The sequence below is a fragment of the Linepithema humile genome, chromosome 4, assembly GCF_040581485.1.
Source record: "Linepithema humile isolate Giens D197 chromosome 4, Lhum_UNIL_v1.0, whole genome shotgun sequence".
In the NCBI taxonomy this organism is placed as follows: domain Eukaryota; kingdom Metazoa; phylum Arthropoda; class Insecta; order Hymenoptera; family Formicidae; genus Linepithema; species Linepithema humile.
This window is the reverse complement of record NC_090131.1, coordinates 12,050,653-12,072,116: the sequence shown is the minus strand read 5'-3', so window position 1 is coordinate 12,072,116 and position 21,464 is coordinate 12,050,653. Positions and strand designations below refer to the sequence as shown.

Genomic DNA, 21,464 nt, shown 5'->3' with positions numbered 1-21,464 from the left:
TGTCCCATGTCCGTATAGCTGTCTCATTTGCACCGTCGAATGAGTGAGATATATATATATATATATATATATATATAAATATAATATTAAATAAAATTAATTATATCTATAAAATATTTAATCATTTATTAAAATGTTTTGTATTCTAGGGATCCCCTATCTAGAGACGGACACCATTTATGCCGATGCGGACAGAGAGTACGCTTCCGAATCGTGCGAGTATGTTCGCGCGCCAACAATCGACCCCGAAGTAGTCTAAACACCTACAACGTATTGTAAACATCCATTAAATAAGTACAGAAAATCTCCTCTTGATTCTCCTTTCTTCGAGAGGAGCCGAGGAGTTATACGGTAACGTAAAGTGCAAGGACCGTAACGAATTCGTTCAGAAACTTTACAAAGCGTCTAAAATGAGAATACTGTCCGGCTCGACTTCAAATCCCTTTTTCTTTCTTGATATCGTTATACTCTCTTCCGCCTGAATTTTCTCCTCGAGTGATGCAGCGTTACAAATATATACATCGTGAGAGGAAAGAAAAGAAATGTATAAATATGCGTATAAATATGTCGTAGAATATGTATGTTCTCTAAAGACGTAATTGATTGGAAAATGTATATCAACACGCGCGATGTGCATTTTGTAAATTTAACCTATTATTAAACTTGTAATATAAAAAGTCTCAAGCAAATCTCAAAATAATAAAAAAAATTAAATCCTTTAAATAATGAAGGAAACTAAGTCAAATCAAAAGCATGAATAGAGATAAATGTATCAAAACAAAAGCAAAAGTAAATTCATGTCTAAAAAAATTAAGAGTATCCCAGACATCTTTAAATGATACAATATCTTCGGGATGACTTCTGAACATCCCCCGGATGTGCATGCTGTGTGAATTATTATGTACTTTTGTCGAATTTTTTTAAACATTAGTATAAATAATTTTACTTATTTCAGCATGATATGCCCTTATATAATTCAGTAAATAAAGAGTGGTTAAGTTAGGTTATATTAAGTTATATATGAATGACGATTTTAATAACTTAAGAATAATTTTATTTATTATTTATACAGATATCGGGTGTTTTCCAGCAAGTTATACCTAGATAGCACAGAGATGAATAGAAGTTTATAGAGAATATATTTTAATCAGTTAAGTGGTAATGTATCATGTATATACAAAAAAAAGCGCCAAACGTGGTAATGTATCATATGTGCCGGTTATTATGAAAGTGGCCTAAGTCACAAAAACAAAAAAAATGAGATTTTTATTTAGTATTATATTATATCAACTATATTTCATTATTATGGAAGAATTTTTGCAAAGTTACCATGAAATAAGCAATAAAATAAAGTTGTGATTTTCATTATTATCAGGTGTAATTGCATGCTTATTTTGATAGTGGCATAAGTCATTTTTTTCTAACATTGTGATAGAAAAAGTAACATTATCATAATTTTCAACATATTTTTCTATTATGTCGTCAGACAGCGGCTCAGGTAAAGAGTGATGGCAAATTTAGCCCATTTTTTAGACCTCAAATTTCGAACTTTTTTTCATGCCAAATAGTACTATTAGAAACATTAATCTCAGTAAAATTTCAAGATGAGCATAGGCACGATTCCGGAAATACAAGGGGGTGAAAATGATGATTTCCAGTCAGGGTATATCGCATAAGGAAAAATATGTGGCTGAAGTTCATGTAATATTGAGGATATATTCTATCAAATGGATTCATTGTTTAGAGAATGAACGATCTACTATTCACCGCTATTTCATTTATGGAGGAGAGGGGGGGAGGCGTGCTTTATAAAGCACCCTAAAAGATAGAGTCTCGCTACATGACGCATTGATAAGTTCTCTCGCAGTTGAAATATTGTACTATCACATGAAGTATATTCCAAGAATCCACCTACATACTATTCTAATGTATTCTATTCTATTCTTGCTTGTTTGTTTTCCATTTTTTTGTTTGTACGATACTTTAACTTGTGTCATATAAGTGCTCGGTCTATTTTTATATAGATCTGGTTTTTCGCTACTTTTCTTTTGTTTCATCTTAATTTTTTCTACATTCTCTTGTCTCTTCAAGTATATTTTTTCATATCTTGACGATCGTTGATTCTTCAATAAGACAATGCCTTTCACTAAATGTTTAGGCTGTAATGACCAAAAAAGATCGAAAAATGATAAGTTTTTTCCTATCGAAGACACATCAAATTCGTTGATGATGGTTTACAATTTGCGGAAAAATAATCCAAAGAAACGGAAATTAGAAGAATTGAATCACATTCCATTACAGAGCAAAATATGTAAAAACTGTTACGAATTTAGTGATCAGTCAAAAATCATCTTAAGAGGGGACTCTCAGCAGAAAAGCATCTTGATCCGTGAAAGGCAGTGTCACGTGTTACTTCAACTCCATCTATTTCGGGGAATTTTCATGCTAGACGAAAACTAAGGTCATATTTCAATCCGGCATAAAAATCCATAAGAAATGATATGTTTCACTTCGTTATATATATTTTATCCCTTGGTATGGATACTTAAAGAGTTTCATGTACTTTCATGGATTATGAGAAATCATCACTTTCAACCCTTTATATCTCCGGAACGGCGCTTATGCTCATCTTAAAATTTCTCTGGGATTAATGTTCCATCATACAGTACTATTTGGCATAAAAAAAAGTTTGAAATTCGAGGTCCAAAAAATGGGCTAAAAAACAGGTCTTTTTGCCATCACTCTTTAACTTTACAAAAATATTTCATATTTATTTATAAATGTAATATCAATAATGTAAATAATGCTTAATATAATTAAATTGCCGTAATAATTTTGCGAAACATTAAATTACTAATTGAGGTTATTTTGATCGTTGTGTTTCATAGACTTAGTACCACAAAATAATGTTTGCAAGAAATGGAAACGGATAAAATAATAATTTTAAAAAATAATTAATACAATTAAAATAGTTAATAGAATTCTAAAAGTAAATAAATTTGTTTCTTTTTAAGTTATTTTTTCAATTTAAATTTATTAACTTTTGTTATCGTAAATCATTAATTAAGACTATTATTAATTTTGAAAGTGGCATAAGTCATTCAACGGTTAAAAACACATAGTTTCGTGCAAGTTATTCATAAAATTTAATGATGTTAAATAAATTTAACATCAGGAGAACATTATAATTTTTGATAAATTTTGAACCATGATGGAAAAATATTTTTAATATGGTCAAACACAAAAGTTTAAATATCTCGAAACGAGAAATATATGACTTAGGCCACTTTTATAATAACCGGCACATATATGTACATTTTTAAATAACTCCAATAATTTTCAACAGATTTGCATCAAATTTGGCATTTTAAGGTTTTTTGGGTTGCTGAATTCGAATCTGATGTCAAAATTGCAAAATTCAAAATGACGGATCCAATATGGCGACTGTTAATTTAAACCAATAATTTCTAACATATTCGCATAGTACTTGGTGCATGAAGGCTTTTTTGAAATGTCGAAATAAAAAATTCTTTTTTACCTCCATCATTAGCTGGTTAAATATTTTAACGACCCCCAACATTTTGGTTTACACCAGCGCTCGGAATTAGTTGCACATTTCGGGCCGATTCCCGAGACGACGCCTTCTATTCCTCCACTACCGCCCGGCCGCTGGCGACCGAGCCGCCGATAGCTCTGGCTCAGGAGCGTTTTATATTAGAAATAGGCTGGGTTGTTTAGGCATCTCTCAGGAAATCGTAACATTTTCTTTGCTACATAAATAATGTTTATTTTTATTAATACATAATATATATATATTTAATTATTAATGAAAATAAACATTATTTATGTAGCGAAGAAAATGTTACGATTTTCTGAGAGATGCTTCAACAACCCAGCCTATTTCTTATGTAAAACGCTCCTGAGCCAAAGCTATCGGCGGCTCGGCCGCTAGCGGCTGGGCGGTAGTGGGGGAACAGAAGGCATCGTCTCGGGAATCGGCTCGAAATGTGCAACTAATTCCGAGCGCTGGTTTACACAATCGTAACTTTTGACTGGAAAGTTGTAGTAAACATTTTCAAAAATCATTGTTCTCATTTTGAAAAGCCTTTTCAAATGAGTCTCCACCCGACCCATAGTGCCATTTAATATTTTCCATCCTTCTTCTACCTCCCCTCCCCCCCTTCTCCAAAGACGTGGGTGACGATCCATACCCATTCCGAAAAGTAGCTTTTTCGATAACTTTAAACCCATGTTTCACCATTTATCGATATTTTAACTTTTGACCCTTACCACTTTTGGCACAAACCTTCGAAAAAGTCCACCACTGAAGTGGTTAAAGAATACATACAAAATTAGAAAAATGAATATCTGAAGAATTCTAAAAGAATTAACTATAATCAGTTTGTCTTGAAGTATTCCCCAAAAATTCATTATAATGAATACTTTGGGACTCAGTATTTTGTATACTTCGAGAATTCATGAGGAATTAAAAGTATTTTACTTGTTTTAATTCCAACCAGAGCTGCTAGATTCGTTTACTGCGACCTCCGCTTACACAAGCGAGAACCGTCTACATGTGATGCGCAAAACGCTCTGTGCATCTTCTGACTCATCTCGTGTAGTGTCACGCTGTGTGCTACCAACATTAAGTGCAATATTTTTTTCTGCATAAACAAACGATATATGTATTATAAAAGACAAAAAGGCAATATACAGGGTGTCCCATTTTAAGTGGGCACCCCTGTTAACTTCGCAAAAAATGGTCAGATAAAAAAATATTCTCTACAAAAGTTGTTGGGTTTGGAGAGGGACATCCGATGATGACATTGGTTTAACCTAGGGTGTACATGCCAAGATCATATGGAGGTCAACTTTGTTTTTTTAAATGGAACATCCTATTCTTGATTCCAGAATCTAATAGCTGGTGTTAAGAGCTTTTGAAAACACTATAATAAAGTTATTTTTCATTAACTACTTTTCGAGTTATGAGGCTTGTAACTTACAGTATTTTAACATAAAATACAAAATATCTTGTAAAACATTCAATTTTTGGGAATCTTACCTTAATACTTCTATGCACAAAATAATGAAACCAATCAATTGGTATAAAGAAAACACATAGTTGCTTTTAAGAAAAAATATGTAATTTGCAACATGCAGCTGCATACTTTTTTTTAAAAAACAACTATGTGTTTTCTTTACACCAATTGATTTGTCTCATTTTATGCATAAAAGTATTAAGGTAAGATTACCGAAACTGAATGTTTTACAAGATATTTTGTATTTTATGTCAAAGTACTGTAACTTCCAAGTCTTATAACTTGAAAAGTACTTAATAAAAAAATATTTCATTTAGTGTTTTAAAAAGCTCTCGAGGTAAGCTACAAGAATATGCAATAAAAATTGGAGGTTTCCATTTAAAAAATTCAAGGTGATCTTGTCTTGACTTGGCAACTCCACCCAAGGTCAAACTGATAAGATCAGTAAATAGATCTTTTTAAACCCTACAACTTTTATAAAAAAATTTTTTTTATTTTTTTTAGTTTCCGAGATATCCGCCTGGGGCGATCAAAATGCCCTCACCCTGTATATTAGTGTATCATAGTTTGTGAGAAAGATTATTTTACGTTTATTTTAATAGACACATTCTTTAAGGCTGTTTTAACACATTTAACTATGAAATCAAGGTAATTATAGATTATTCAGTACGTTTGATAAAAATATACGAAAAAGATTTTTCATTCCACGCAGCCAAAAAAAAAAAAATTTTACAAAAAATAGAAAGTAAAACAGGTACCGATCCGTTTTACTTTCTGTTTTTCGTAAAATTCTTTTTTTTTTGGCTGCATGAAATGAAAAATCCTTTCAAATCAACCATCCATACTGTATTAGCATATGTACTTTAATTACAGAAAAGGATTTTTTATTCTACACAGCCGAAAAAAGTAAAGTACAATATATTTTTAAAAAATCGGTAAAACAGACGACTCCAGGATCCTCTTAAGTACTTACTTACCCTGAAATAAAAACATTTTTTTAACCAAATGCATTTTTTGCATATTATTGAAAAGGAAGGTATATATAAAAGAATAAAAAAATTTTTTTTAATTTTTTGTTATTTATTTTTCAGATTTATTTTTTAGAGTTTTGAAAAAATAATTGCGTTTGCAAAAAATTGATATTTTATATACGTAGATACGTATGTAAACAAACATTGGTTTGTTTATAAATAAACATTGCACAAGCATAATTATTTTTTTTAGCAATCTAAAAAAATAGATAATAAAAAATAAAAAAGTTTTATTTTTTATGCATACCTTCCTTTTTAATAACATACAAGAAATGCATTTGGTTAAAAAAATGTTTTTATTTAGATACTTCTGAATTCTTATTTTAGTAGATTTATCTTAGTAGAATTATTTTAATAGAATGAAAGAGAAAGAAGCGCATTGAATGCGTTGTTTCATTCTCTTTCTCTCTTACTTTATCGTAACTTTCAAGCTTCATAACTCGAAAAGTTCTTAACAAAAAATAACTTTATTATAGCGTTTTGAAAAGCTCTCGAAATCAGCTACAAGAATATGCAATAAAAAATGGGGGTTTCCATTTAAAAATTTTAAAGTGATTTTTACGTGACCTTAATAACACTATTCAAAGTCACACTACATTGCCATGTAATGCGTTACTTAAAACCCTACAACTTATATTTGAAATATTTTTTTATAGAACTTATATTTTTCGAGATATTCCAGGGTCCCGGTACTTTTTCCTCACTGTATATTTCAAGAAAATATAAATATATATACATATATAAGATATCTGTGCACTTCTTTAGTTGTGGATCAGTCAACAAGTATGTCACTAAAGTGCATTTGAGAATCATATTATTCATTTAATATGTTCAATATATAATAAATACATTAAAATAAGATTACATTTTATTGCTCAACAAGCTGTTAATACACATACATCGATGAGTATGCGGCATATATTTAATAAACTAATTTCATTTAAAGGTCAATAAATGTAATAGACAATAAAATTGACAAAAGAAAAAGTTTTATTATGAATTCTATAATTGTAAAGCACAATGGTATCACAGCGCCGAGTTTATTCTCGTAGATTCAGTAGTCAATTAGACATTCAATGGTTATGGTTATGAATTGAAACGATATTTGTGATATTTTCTTTTGGGGTCTAACAACTCGTTTTTTACTGTATATTTTTATATTGGAAATAAAATATTGCGGTTTTAAAAGAAGAGAGTGAAAAAAGGCAATGCTTGTTTATTAATTGTTATTAATGCCTTATATTTTTTATTTAAAATAAATTTTTTTTTTAATTTTGAAGATAAAGATTTTTCTGATATTTAATCATTAAAATATGCTATAAGCTAATAAAAATTATAAATAAATAACAATATAAAATTGTTTTTAATTTTTATTTACATTTAGAAATCTACCTGAAAATTGTATATAAATAACTATTTTTGTTATTAGGATTTTTAATAAAAAAAAAAATATCGAACCTTTGTTTGGCTTTGGAATAGATTATTTTAATTGACTGCAAATTATTAACAAAAAATTAAGATTCTTTCAGATTTAGCTTAATTTAGCAAACTTTTTAATCAACTCTTTAATCAACAAGCTATTTTAAACCCAGCAATCATAATGTATGAATATCCATTACGTTTAAAAATATTTGACTAGAAAAAACATTAAGCTTTGAAAAATTGAAATTTATTTCAACCAAAAACGATTTTTGCAGTTTTTTATTTAAAAAATATATTTTACAAAATGTTATTTTAGTAAAAATCTCGAACAAATCTAGAACCAAAATTTGTCTTTTTGATTTCTAAAAATAATATCTACTACATGAAAGATTCAGCAAAAAATAGCAAAACTAATATTTATCACGACAAACCTTTAAATGCATCTAATCCTGATGCAGCTCGTGACATTACGACAATGAGTGCACTATCGTTCATTAGCACATTTGAGGCTATGCGAGTGAATAAGATTCAATATTGTTAACCACATATCAGAACGTAGCATTGACGATGTTTCCCAGAAGCCGTTTACAATCGACTAACCAGGAATCCGCATTATTCGTTAGTCGTAACTGCGAATTATGAGCGAAATAAACACGCGAACGACGACACACGAGAGAGAAGAGAAGGGAGAACGACGGAAGAAATGTAATATTCGCTAATGAAACCGATACGTCGGTATTGACTTACCGTATAGTCATTTCGCAAAATATCTACTCGTTATCGCCACCGATTACGTAAATGTAACTCGCTAGCGTAATGCGCTCGACATACGTGAGATCGTGATGCAATTACAAGAATACACTCCTGTGATGACCAAATATTCGCCTGGTCCAAATCCGTTGCATCTCATTTAATAAAATAGTAATATGCATGTGTATGTGTGTTGAATGCAATATCAATTCATTAAAATAAAATAAATAGGTAAACCATATGTTATAAAATAACAATGTAATATAATATGTGTATTTGCGGAAAGCACGTTACGTTAATATTTTAATATCGTTAATGAAATATTATAATATCGCGATAAATTATACATAAATCTACTTAATATAGATATATTTTATGAACTTAATTTGTAATGTATTATTAGTACAATTAAAAATAATTTTATCTAAATTATATTTAATAATTTTAAATATAAAAACAAGTTGCTTACTGGCCGTGGCTTAGTGTATGATTTGTCTAAAATAAATAAAATTAAATATTTCAAAGTTTAATATTTCAATTCTACATATCCTAAATTAGTTCCAACAATATTTATAATTTCTAGTCAATTTTATATATAAAAAAATATAGCATAAATCATTTTTTGTAATTATCCTAAATTAGTTCCAATATTTATAATTTCCAGTCAATTTTATACCCATAGAAAATAGAAAACAAAAATTATAAACATAAACTCGACAAGAAATCTTGTAATACACAAAATAAAATTGACTGGAAGTTATAAATATTGTTGGAACTAATTTAGGATACATAGAACAGAAATAAAATTGACTGGAAATTATAAATATTGTTGGAACTAATTTAGGATACATAGAACAGAAATATTAAACTTTGCCATTTAATTTTATTTATTTTAGACAAATCATACTAGTCTTGAAACATGTGCTTTTTTGACTGATTAAAATTGACTGGAAATTATAATTTATATATATATATATATATATATATATATATGACAGGTTTTTTTGAAAGGTTTAATATATACGACAATTTTTTTGAAAGATAAAACAATACGGTTTTGTTTTAGTTGTGACAAGAGCGTGTACTTGGCGCCTTTTTTTTACCTTTTTTAATCAACACACGAATCGCACACAAAATGACATTTTCATAACTTTTCACAATTTCTAAGTTTTTGACCTCAATCAATAATGGAGCATATTAGTTTCTCTCTTATTGATATGCTGAAAATAGTCTGATATAGGACCGAAACGTCTATAAATTTTGTACAACTCGATATAATTTTGCAACGTTTTTTAAGCGTTTGGAATTTGCGTAACGACATCTAACGCCGACTCGAAATCCCCTTCACACAATTTATTGTTAATATACAAGCCTAAAGACATATTTTATTTAATAATTTTATCTAAAAATATTGTTATTCCTTTAAATTCTAAATTTAAGTTGAACAATGAAGCAACCATAAGATTCAATTTTGTTTAAAGATTATGTATCACACACATAAAAGTGTGTTGCTGTAATTAATTCTAACATAAAAAGTCTATAGGAAAAAGCTGTTGTATATTCTTATTATACTAGTTCTATGAAAATACTGTTGCACAAAAAATCTATGAGAAAAACCGTTATATTTTGCCTACAAAATAAATACATGATATTAGAAAATGGTACCAAGTTGGTATAAAAAATTATGAAAAACTAATATCTAATATATATTCATAATAATGTGCATATTAAATATGACTATTTATTTTACTTATGTATATTAAATTTTTGTAAATAATTTTTAATTTTAAAAAAATTTTTAAACAATTCTTGCACATGAAAACTATAAAAAAGACTGGTGTATGATAATTTTCCAATCAAAAAGTTAAAATCTTTTATTATTATATTTAATAATAAAAATAAAAAATGTAATACTTCTCAGATAGAAATTTTGTCTGGAAACAATCAGGGCCCCATATATTTTTGGAAAAATATTTCTGAGATCCAGGTGGAAAATCTAGCTAGGCTCTGTGTAAAGTTTGGAACGCCTAAGTCGAACAGGCCCTATTGCTGAATCCAGGTCGGCCCAAGATTACGCCCGGAATTTGTTCAGAAAAATTATTTGGAATCTAACTGGGACCTATAATTTTCCTAGATATTTGCTTGGTTTGTACCATAATTATTTCTATAATCCAGTCTGGTCTAGGCTAGAATCTAAAATTTTTCCCTAAAATATTCCCTGGAATCCCAGCTTGGCTTCGACTTTATTTTCTCTTTTATTTTCATAACCGCTAATTTCATCATTTTGTATCATGTGTAAATCACTCTCGGACTCAAAATTTCCATGTGCTTCAGCTTCTTCATATGCACAGTCATTACTGGTAGTGTGATAACAATTATCGATGGTTATATTACTGCCTTGAACATCATTGTTAACCTCACTATCGGTTTTCATTATTAGACACATTCTTTTTTCTAATTTTTTTCCAGCGTAATATTCTCGTTTCCTCAACAATCGTGAGGACATCCATGTATCTTCGATGTCACTCATTATCTCATTGTAAAACTACAATTGTGACCACTAATTAAGAAAACAATTTGTACAAGACAATTCAGGAAAACTGACACAATTATTTAATTATGCGTATATTGTATATTATACAATGTAAATTTTATCTTGGAAAAAACTAAGTAAATTTCAGGATTATATTCTGGACCTATTAGGGTATTTAAAGCTAGATTATCTAATCCAGGCTCCATAGTTTCATATCTAATTTGAGAAAAATCTGTCAGTGGCAATGACCCATGTAGATTTTCCTGACTATTTTTTTTCTCGATAAAATCAAGGTAAATTTCTAGGGTGTACTCTGGACCTAGACGGATATTTCAAACTGGATTTTTCTACCCAGGCCCTGTACTTAATATCGACAAATCAAGGCAGATTTCTACCTGGATGGTGGAATTGCAATTATACAATCATCTTTATGAATCTAACAATTCGATAGGTATAATATAGCACCATATTACTTTTGCACTATAGCGTTCTTTATTCTTGCCTGCACTCTCAGTTCTCACTTGTACTCAGTTTTAGTTCAGTTCTAGTTCAGTCTAGTGTAGGAATAAAAACAAACCTTATAGTACTTGTAAGTTATTAGTTTTTTTTAATAGTTACTTTATGTATTTTTTATAGCTTAATAAAATAAAACAATCTAACACATATAAAGGAATGGCTCAAATGATAACAATCAATTAATATAATAGAAAGGCATAGAGAGCCGTCGCGGGATGTTAGTGCGAAATTATAATTTTTCTTAAAGAAATTACTTTGTTAGTCTACGTGAGACTGTTAAATTTGTACACCGATCTTTGGTTCGAGATACTTAAAGTGTACGAAAATTTTAGTACATTGTTCTCACATATGGAGAATCAGTATGTACTGATAGGAATTATTAGAAAGAAGGGAAGAGAGAAAAAATATCAGGGCGCGAGTGGCTTAATAAAATAATACTTTTTATAATTTGCGACCAACATTAAATGTTTATTGAAATATTAATCTTTTTAATTTAATATAAAACGGTATAATAAAAAAAAATTTAATGGTTTAATATTTTAATAATAATTTATTATCTCACAGAGAAAATATTTTATAATAAATATTATATCATAAATTATATTAACATAATATATTATCTTTATATAAATGTGTTAATTAATGTGTTAACAAAAGCATTCTGCTGGATAAGTCTTTAATTAGTGAATATATTTTCGAAATTACTGTATGATTTTGCTATTACTAGAAAAAAGACGAAGAAATAATAATTACAGGATGTCTTATGGGAAATTGCTGAAATTAATTATATATCATTTTTTAATGCAAATAAGGAGCAAGAAAGTAAAATATCTTCTAACAGTGCAGATTTTACAGTTTTATTTATATTTTTATATTTATATATTATATTTATATTTACATAAACTAAAGACAATAGCAAGTATATTTATCATTAAATAAGCGTTTATTTAAAAATGCCGAATATTGCTAATCTTAATATATTTTCGAATTGCGCACTATCAGAATATAACAAAAATCAAACTTTCGGAAACTAACTGTTCCAGATAACACATGATATTCTCAGTATATTCTATAAATGTACGAATGTACGGAGAATATATGAGAATATTTTCATAATATTCTTAGAATATCTGAAATATGATATCCTTTTTGAGATACACTAAGAATATGCTCAGAATATTTGAAATATAATTTTCATTTTTAGATATACTGAAAATATGCTTAGAATATCCAAAATATGATTTCCGCCTTTAGATATACTGAGAATATGCTCAGAATATTCGAAGTATAATTTTCGTTTTCAGATATTGTGAGAATATGCTCAACGTATCTAAAATATAATATTCAATTTTTGTAGTATTCCTACAGATGGCGGTATGAGTACTATAATCTAGCGTTCAATAAGTGTTAGATTACAACCTATTTTAAGTGTATCCACGTGAAAAGATCGTGTGAAAAGCGTGTAAGAAGATTAAAATTCTATTAATACAATATTAATACGAGTGTTATGTATCACACAATTGTGTTTAATTGACGGTATTTATATAAACGGTAAGTAATATCAAGAAACGTCTTAATTATATATATTTCAATTTCATAATGAAACCTAACCTGAAAGCATAACTTAAGTTATGCTAATTAGCATAAAAATTGCAATTATAATTTAAATCTTTATAAATATATTTCAGCATTATTGGATTGCAAAACATTCAGTTAATGGCCACATGCGATTATTTATTTACGTACATTTTTGATATTAAGTATACCATTGAAAGAATATTAATCTAGATTGTAATTACAGATGTCGTGAGATGTAAATACCAAAAATGTACTGAAGAAGAATTCTCGGCGCCTATTAAAACTTGGTTGGCTAAAAAGAGAATCCAAAAAAATTCAAAATAAGATATATATATACTTACTTTTTTAAAATAAAATAAAAAAATATAAAATAAACTGTGACTAATAAAAAAAAAAAAAAAAAATATATATATATATATATATATATATATATATATATATATATATATTGCTATAAAATAATATATTGCAAAACAAAATAAAATATATGTATTATCTCCTTTAAATTTTATTCAATCATTTAAAAAAGTACTTAACCTAAAAAAATAACTTAAAATATTATAGTTTAAAATTATGTTTTTTTGGTATGGTATGGTATCAATGATTTAATTCCAATACCCCGTAACTGAAAAATCCAAATTTTACAGGAGATACTTTATTTATTATTTTTTTAATCAATTGATAAGTATTAAATTTAGAAAACGTTTTCTAAATTTAATACTTATCAATTAATTAAAAAAAATAAATAAATAAAACATCTATAAAATTTTAATATTTTGTTAGGGTGTATTTGAATTAAATCGTCGATATACTGGGTATATATTGAGAATATTCAGAATATATACTGAGAATGTACAGAAAATATACTGAGAATATGCAAAAGATATACTAAGAATGTATAGAAAATATACTTAGAATATTCAGAAGATATACTGAGGATGTACAGAGAATATACTGAAAATATTAAAAAAGCGGACATTTAGATATACTGAGAATATACTCAGAATATCTTAGATATCCTACAAATGTTCTCAGTATATCTGAAAAATATGGTTCGATAGTCTGAGAATATCCTCAGAATATCATTGTGCTATCTGGGGTAACTGTAACTTTTGTTATATAAATTTTTTATAATTTTGAAAAGCGACTTGACTTTTATTATAATTCTGGCAGTATGCATTTTGACAATATGTATCATTAAAATTAACCAAATTTGGCACTTTTTAAAAATTATTTATTTTATTCTTGTTCTATATACATTAAAAAATAACAACTAATTAGTTTGAACAATTTCCTATAGAACATTCTGTATGATTCATGCAGTTTAATCCACATAGCATAAAATTTCATTATCCCTGTGCCGTCTATTTACTCTGTTTTCCTATTTCCCTAACAGCACATGTAGATACTGAGAACAATCTGAGAATATCGCAAAAGTATAATTGTAATATTCTCAGAACATTCTTAAATGTACTGCGATGTACGTACTACGTTTTAGAAATCATCGTATGTCCGCGGTACCATCTTCCATAGAATTTCGCAGGAAGGTCTATAGTTTAAAGACAGTATCAAGATAAAATAAAAATGGGAATGTTGCAGTAGATCACATATACATGCACACATTTACACAGCCAAGCGCTGAAACGCGCGCGCGTTCATATATTGTATAAGATAATTTAGATTAGGTTAATTAATCAGTCAATTTCTTATTAATTGATATTTTTATTTCAAAATTACGACCGTAAGCGTAAAAATATTTACATAAAACTTACAATATAAAATAAAGTTCTAGAAGCCTAAGCTAGAGAACTTCAAAGAAACAATACTGCGAACTGAAAACAGTTTTATGTTAAATCATCTTTTTAAGACATTGTTTAAAAAATAATTAAGAAAATGTATTGTATATTTAACCAAGAACCAAAGAGATAAGAGGCAATTATAATGCAAGTTTACGAACATAACCTTAAAATATTTTAAGCAAAATAATTTAACAAGTACATAAAAAATAATAAAAATATTACAAAAATCATATACAAACACTATCTAGCTCTTACACTTTATTCACTATTTTGTGAAATAAAACTTAAAGGAAAAAAGGATTACCTTGGATATCAGTAAAACCTCGGATACGTAGTGTTGCGTGGTGTCACTTGATGTCGGGCAAGCGGGAAAAGGAATTACGTATGTAAATGGCGCAGGTTAGTGCTGGTCTCGTCAAACCTGACATTATACGCGCGCGATAGAAGTGCGTACGTATCACTTCCGTACGTTTGAGTCAAACCTGAGATTATACGTGTGCGAAAAAAAACCGAATAATACTGCAAAAGATATTATAGGATTGATCTCAGTATTTAACGGATAATCACAGAAGAATGAGTATGAAAATGGAATGATACGCAGGATATCGTGTGCTGTTAGGGTTGTAACTTTTAATGAGGGTGTTCCTCAAGTTTTTATATATTGCCAATTATGTACAACCTAAAAATTTTCCTGAAAAAAAGTAAAACTCTGAATATCAATAATAAATTTTATGAAAAATACGATTATTATTTAATAATTACTTTTCCTTTAATGTATCGCTAATTGCCTGATAAATAGAAAAGCATGGTTGTACAGCAAATCATGATCCAGTGCATATATTTCGACTGAAGAATGTTTCATAAAATCAATGCCTATTGGATGAGACAATCTTGATATTTTCAATATATTTTAAATACATATTACAACATTAATAACTTAAGAAGATGCTGGAGTGATAGCCGAGCTCCAACGCGAAAGCGCCATCATTTCAATGGAACTAAAAATGAAATAGACATTATCGACGCAATATCCGTGTCTACGTATTTGTTTGTACTGATAACTCACTACACTGACATGTGGTCTTTGTATATGTATCGGATAGATTGTAAACCAGTGCTTGGTACGACCTGCACATTTCGGTCGATTTTCGTAAGCTAATGCCTATCGTCTCCCCACTACGTCTTCAGACCACGCGCGCGCAATGTTGTAAGATTTGTACACTGAGGAGCAAAAATGAGATCCGTTTTCGGAGTAGATGGGTGTAGATAGGTGTAGATAAGCGCGCCATCGGTGGATTGTCATCGCATCTACTATCCAAAAGCTAGCGTTAAAGATCGAACGCATCTCAGTTTCGCTGCATATACATTGCTCGTGCGTGCATTTGATATAAAGGATTTTTTAATACAATTGATGTAATTGATATTTATTACATACAATATAATAATGTTGAGGATTGGAACGAATAAAAAGAATTGTTTGAAGAAAAATAGCACGAGATCGTTTATTTTTATACGGGAAGAAGCCGGAAGTTAGTTAGACAAGACCGACACAGTAAGTGGCAAGCGCTCACCGTCTACAGCGCCATACAGCGCCACCGCTCAACGGCACAGCGGGGCGTTTACATGACAACAAATAATTATATTGTAATAGAGTCACCCCCTATCGGTATCTTTAATTTTCGTGGTAAACATGGTGGTCTGTCCATCATGTTGTTGATAGTGCGCGCGCGCTCTAATTTGAATTAGAAAAACTGCTTGAAAATTTTTATCATGTTGAATAAATGTATCAGTCACAGTTTTATTATAAATATTTTATTTTATATTATGTACTATAAACTAATTGTATTAAAATTGTATTATTATAAAAATAAAAATTAAATAAAAATTAAAAAAATATAATTATTATGTTAATTAAATATTAAAATAGTGCTTTAACATTGTAAGTAAAAACATATACATATTATTTGTATAAAATATAAAAATATATCAATACATTATTAATATTACACTCTAATAAATCGATACATTTACATTTACATTTACAAATACAAATACAATGTTGAATAGTAATGTTATTGTAATTTTAATGATATTTTATCTATATCTTGTTAAAGATTTTAAAATTATTAAATATTAAGATTAATATTAAAATTATATTATTATTAATAATAAAATTAAAATATAAGGTTATACAAATTTTCTTTATATTTTTGGTCAAAATTTATATTACTTGATTATCTGACAAATATAATATTATTACATTAGTAAATGGAAAATTAACAAAAACAATTATAACAATATATTACATATACATATATATATTACACAATTACAATAGCATAGAAAATTCATAAATTACAGTATGAATACATTTTTATTTATTTATTTATTTAATGCTTCTAATGCTTTTAACTGAATTAGATTAAGAGGTTTTTTGACACAGATTCTCTATTTTATCTTTATCTTTATATTTGTTTAATGCTTCTATATTGTATTCATTTTATAACAACTCACTGTTAATTCACTGTAAATAAATTTATTATAAATGTTATTCTTTTACCACATCGTGCATCTGGAAAGAATATAGTCAATATCTTGTTATTTTGCTCTATATCACAAATACATTTTTATTTAATTTTAAGTTTCTACAACTTAATTTCTGTAATCAGGTTTTTGACACCACACTACAAATACTGATTACAGTTAATTATATTCAGGCTGCTTTTCGACATTCACTGCAAGTACTGGAAATCTATAGTTTACGTTATGTATGTTGTAGATTTTCAGTACTGGCAGTGAATTTCGGAACGCAGCTCCACTAGACGATAGCAGACGATAGTCGCCATGATGTTGGTTGTGCATGACGTCACGTTAATCTCTATATCCATTTTTTCAGGAGAGTGAATCTTCTGTTCTTACTTATACTGTGGCCAAAGTGTACAAATCTCACAACACTGATGCTAATGCCGGTGGTAGTGCAAACTTCAAGCCTCATAACTCGAAAAGTGCTTAATGAAAAAATACTTTATCATAGTGTTTTGAAAAGCTCCCGAGGTAAACTACAAGACTATGCAATGAAAAATAGAGGTTTCCCATACAGCACAGAACATTACAATTACATTGCAGCAACGTTACAATCTTGCAAGTTGTAATGTAATATTGTTGAGACATTATTGGAACACGTAATTGTAATATTTCATGAGAATGTGACAGCAACATTCCAAAAACATTACAAAAGCAATATTCAGTAATTGCTAGTTTGTTCGTTTATCGCTATGCGGCGCGCGTTGCGCAATCTATCTCACATTTAAGTTTTAGTCATGATAATTATATAAAACTTACAAAAAGTGGCTAGTAAGATTAAAAACATAGTAATTATTTTTATCAGTTTAATTTTTCTGATACAACCTAAACACAGAGAATTCAGATATTGAACTGATTGTTCAGAAATCGGACAGATAAATGTCCGAATGAATAAAAATCGTCCTTTTATTGTATTATTTAGGATGTAGAGTCGAATTTCCATATAAAATTTCCATATAAAATTTTATAAATTATTTAAATTTAATTATCTGATTATTTAATTTTTATTATTTATTATTTACATTAGACTAAGTGTTTTTGCTGTACATGCATACATGCATACATGCATACATGCATACATGCATACATGCATACATGCATACATGCATACATGCATACATGCATACATGCATACATGCATACATGCATACATGCATACATACATACATACATACATACATACAACGGGTGTTTCGGACCACCCGTACACCCCATTTAAAAACAAGGGAAGTGGTTATTTTAAAAAATGTTTCAGATAAAAGTTGTTGGTGATCAAGTAATGCATTACATGGGCATATGCGATTGACCTTGAATGGCGTCGTGAAGGTCATGTCAAGGTCGACTTGAATTTTTCAAATGGGAACCCTTACTTTTTATTTCATATTCTTGTAGCTGACGTCAAAGCGTTTTCGAAACACTGGTTACAAACCTTTTTTAATTGAGATCTTCCTGAGTTATAAGACTTCAAAATTTAAGTACCGCCGCACAGTGGGGCCAAACGACATTTCGTGTTTCAAAAAAAGCTACAGTCTCGAAATGTTAACCGATTTCGATGCTTTTTTTTTTTAAATGAAAGCTAACAAAATTTGCAATAACTTTGTGGAGATAGATTTTTGTTTCCTGTTTTTTTAAAATTAAATTACACATAAAGAAATTAAATTTGTAAAATATAATAACTGAACAGTAAGTAACTCTTCAACAGTAAATATTTTCTGTAACTTAACATCGGGCACTGATATAGTTGAAATTAAACATTCAAATCTTGATTTAGGAACCAAAGTTTGACATAACTTCACAAAATGTCACCTTAACAAATAAAATTGATATAATAAAAATAATATAAAATTTTAATAATTATTATAAAATTATTATAAAAATTATTATAAAATTATTATTAAATTTAGTGTTACTTTTAATTAATTCACTAATTTACTAATTTATTAAAATTTTATATTATCTTTATCATATCAATTTTATTTGTATATATACATATATTTATATATACAGGGTGTCAATTAAGTCCCGGGACGGCTGAATATTTTCTCATGTAAGGTATTTTTGAAAAAGGTCAAAGTCATTTCTAAAGTAATTTTCAACGAGGAATTCAACGGTGACCTTCAATTTGACCTTGAGCTTGACCTTCAAAGTCATTTCAAGGTTAGGTTAGGTTTTTTAAATAGAAACCCTTATTTTTGATTCCAAAATCTAATAGCTGGTGTCAAGAGCTTTTCAAAACACTATAATGAAGTTATTTTTCATTAAGTACTTTTCGAGTTATGAGGCTTGCAAATTACAGTATTTTGACATAAAATACAAAATATCTTGTAAAACATTCAATTTATAAAAATATACTTTATTATAGTGTTTTGAAAAGCTCTTGACACCAGCTATTAGATTTTGGAATCAAAAATAGGGGTTTCTATTTAAAAAACCTAACCTAACCTTGAAATGACCTTGAAGGTCAAGCTCAAGGTCAAATTGAAGGTCACCGTTGAATTCCTCGTTGAAAATTACTTCAGAAATGACTTTGACCTTTTTCAAAAATACCTTACATGAGAAAATATTCAGCCGTCCCGGGACTTAATTGACACCCTGTATATACATATATACAGGGTGTCTGGCAATAATCGCCCCACCGGTCATATACAGGTAGAGGAGGTCAAATCGAGTAGAAAAGTCCTTTACCATTTTTTGATTTTTGTAATAAGTACTAACTAATTAACGAAAAAAGATTGGTGAATCCGTGCAAGTAAAGCGCGCGCAGCGAGAATGACATCCCACTGCTATGCGATCACTAGGCGCGCGATGAAGCGTTGGGAGGAGCGCTCTACAAATGACAATGGCAACATACGAGCGGCGCGTAACGCTAGATCCTTGTGTCCTAGTGATCGCGTAGCAATGGGACGTCCTTCTCACCGCGCGCGCTTTACTCGCGCGGATTCGCCGATCTTTTTTCGTTAATTACTCAGTACTTATTATGAAAATTAAAAAATGGTAAAGGACTTTTCTACTCGATTTGACCTCCTCTACCTGTATATGACCGGTGGGGCGATTATTGCCAGACACCCTGTATATATATATATACATATATATTATCTTTGTAATTATAAAATTTAAAATTATAAAATGGTACGCATGTAGCCCGCTTGTGGTGTGTGTCTAGTTCATTATAAAATTAACTGTAAATTTAACGAAAATGATCGTTGCATACAAAATGTAATTATTAGTATATCTCAATTCAATTCTATGATTTCAATACATGTTGGTAATATAGAGATATTATTAATAGGCTATTGGTGTATTAATCTATGTATTATCATATGTTAACATATGTATTATTAATTATGCGATGAATATGGAAACGCAAAACAAAATACCAGTCAATAGCAAATGGTTTTCCATTTGGTAATTCTTTTAAAAAAATAATAAATGTAAGCGCGAATGCATTGCATTTAATTGTTAAAGTTGAATAATATAACTATGTTAAAAATACAAGTTGTGTCATACATTTGCCATTTTTATTTAAAATTTATTATTTACCACAACAAATACTTAAATAAAAAGATTAATAAATATTAGCGGCATATTTAAAAAGTTTTAAAGTTTTAATAAAATTCGTTCTTCTTAAATGCTTAATGAATGCATTGGTTGATCATATTTATAATCTTACAGTTAAATCAAATACTAAGCTATTTGACTCTTAAGCTTTATTTGTTTTATGAAGATATCATGTATATAAACTGATTATAAACCGATAATCAAAGAACCACCATTTATCACTAACTATGAGATGTGAATACCGACTATTATATTCGTATAAACGTAATATTACGGTAATTACGAATATTATGGAGAGTCGTACTAACAAAAATTAAGCAATATAAAATAAAAATAAAAACATGAGCTTAAAGACTGCTGCTGGATTTAATTTAAAACTTTATTATTTTACAAGTTCTTCAAACGTTTTGGTTTACTTTTGTACTATCTTCAGTGTCTGATAGTGTAATAAAAATCGGATTAATCTTTATGCCTATTCTATTATACTTACAATAATATAAGTATGGTATTTACTTAAAATCTAGCACATAATTTATGTTGAAATGTCACTATTTTCCTTGTTATTTTTTATGATGTTCTTGACATTTTCATTTTTCATAATGCAATGTTCAATTTATAAGTTTAAGTCCAAGTGCATTCACATTATATTTCATCA

General features: G+C 28.7%; 1 protein-coding gene and 1 long non-coding RNA gene across 2 annotated transcripts in view; one reads left to right on the top strand and one right to left on the bottom strand.

Moving 5' to 3' along the window:
- The window catches only part of LOC105668643 (uncharacterized), a 472,083-nt gene that overhangs the window by 435,751 nt on the left and 14,868 nt on the right, over positions 1-21,464 (bottom strand).
- Positions 12,709-13,317, top strand: LOC136999659 (uncharacterized). Its single transcript, XR_010889966.1, has 2 exons — positions 12,709-12,842; positions 13,093-13,317. It is a non-coding gene; the product is annotated as an uncharacterized lncRNA (long non-coding RNA).